Below are 2,083 nucleotides of genomic sequence, written 5' to 3'. Positions count from 1 at the left end.
TTGCAAATACATTATTAGCAATTCTTAAATGTCTCAAATCAACCAACTTGAAGTACAGAAGTCTTGCTCTCAAATAACTCTTGGGAGGCCACATGAAGACTGAAAGAAGCCTATGACTTGAGTCCAAGTCTCTAACCAACAAGCACCATATCATCACTGGTGAACTCATATGAGGGAACTTCAAGATTGAGAGGTGCAGGCCCCTTCCTGATCCTGCCACATGCTTCGTAGTGTGACCCATGGCAAGGGCAGTAAGAACCACCAAAATCTCCTGCATTTGCAATGGGTACACAACCAAGATGAGTGCAAACACCTATCAGAATAATCCATTCAGGTTTCTTTACTCATTCTAAGTCATGCTGCGGATCTCTCAACTGGGATATTTCAACCACAGCTTCCCGGTCAATTTCCTTCCTGGTTCTATGGCGTATAAACAGGGGTTTGCCTCTCCATTTGAAAGCAATGTTCTTGCCTTCTGGAATATCAGTTAACTTGATTTCGATTTTTGACATGGCCAGCACATCAGCAGAAGCACTCATGCTGGAAACAAACTGGTTGACAACATTCTTAACAGCATATGCAACACTCACAGTAGCTGTTGCAGTTATCAAATAGGAGAAACCTTTTCTAGCCTCACTGCTCTCCTTTGAAGACTTTGTACTATCTAAAACTTCAGTGCAACAATAAAGTCAGGCACTTTGATGTCTGTATGGGAGTAATGAACAGAAGCAGGGAAACTGAGGCCCACGGAGGCAACCAAAGGACAACTCGCGGCCTGGCCACTCAGCGACTCCTGGCACAGGAAGGGCCACTTCACGTCCAGCACAGGCAGCTCCGAGGTGGCCTGCACCAGGGGCCACAGTGCACCTGCCACCCCGCAGGACATGGCAGACAGAACAGGCGCGAATGGGTCTGAGTGGGCAGCGACCAACAACATGGCAACAGCTGCTCCAACTATCGTTACTTAGGATGATTACTGTTCCATTTCATCCCAACTGTTTTGACACCAACTTGGTGTACCACAGTACAGTTCTGACACTAACTACCTGCAGTTAGTGCAGATCCCACCGATGAAGGGCAGAATCCTCCACAAGACTGCCTCCAGTTCAGACTCCAGCCACAAGTCTCACTGGGTTTCCCAGACTGCCTTCATTTTTGACCAACTGCTACAAATTTGGGAAGTTCCCATGATCCCCCTTAGGTTTGGTAATTCACTAGAATGACTCACAGAACTCAGGAAAGTCCTGTACTTAGAATTATAGTTTTATTATAAACGGTAACACATGGGAGGGAATGCAGAGCTTCCATGACCTCTCCCTGTGGTGTCAAGGCACCTCACTCTCATTGGCACATCAGTGTGTTCACAAACCAGGAAGCTCCACTGATCTTTGGTGTCCAGAGTTTTTATTAGGGTTTCATTGTGCAGATGTGATTGATTAAATTATTGGCTACACGACTGAGCTCAATCCTCAGTCCTTCCCCACTCCCCAGAGGCTGGGCTATCTGAATTGCCTGAGGTTTTTGAAACTCCTGCCAGGAACCCAGGACAAAGATCAGACAAATTATTTGTTATATCACAGTTATCAAAGTAGCAATAAAAGCAAACACAAATCAGCCAGCTGGCCTTGATAGCCAAACTAGATATAGATAAAGTCCATCTTATGGGAATAGAACAATTGAGTCTGTCATAAAATAACTGTACTCCCTCAACAATAAAAAGTTTATTATTATTTTTGTTAAAATGATACATTTATTTATTTATCTATTTTTTAAATCTAAAAAAATACCATGAAGTATGTAAAATCACCAGAATTCACTGTTAATGTTTTGGTGGCTGTCTCTGCATAACAATCTATGTAACCATTTGGCATTAATGAGATCACACCATATATTCTATTCTCTAATCTCCTTTTTTTGAAAACCCTACAGTCTTCTGGATAGTTTTTTGTTTTTTTTGTATTTTTTTCCTTTTTGTCTTTTTTCGAGACCGGCAACGGATCGTAGCCCTCAGTGTTGTGCCCATACCGGACCGGGACTGGCAACGGGATCGCAACCCTCGGTGTTGCGGCCGCACCTCGCTCAG

At 43.8% G+C, this 2,083-nt stretch overlaps 1 protein-coding gene and 1 pseudogene across 2 annotated transcripts in view; one reads left to right on the top strand and one right to left on the bottom strand.

The window, feature by feature from the left end:
• Nucleotides 1-2,083, top strand: part of PARG (poly (ADP-ribose) glycohydrolase) — a 117,977-nt gene that overhangs the window by 106,765 nt on the left and 9,129 nt on the right. The gene's annotated exons all lie outside the window — the stretch shown is intronic.
• On the bottom strand, nt 11-937 carry LOC103588319 (annotated as a pseudogene).

Source organism: Galeopterus variegatus, unplaced genomic scaffold (genome assembly GCF_000696425.1).
Source record: "Galeopterus variegatus unplaced genomic scaffold, G_variegatus-3.0.2 Scaffold551, whole genome shotgun sequence".
Taxonomy (NCBI): Eukaryota; Metazoa; Chordata; class Mammalia; order Dermoptera; family Cynocephalidae; genus Galeopterus; species Galeopterus variegatus.
This window is presented reverse-complemented; position numbering and strand designations above follow the sequence as displayed.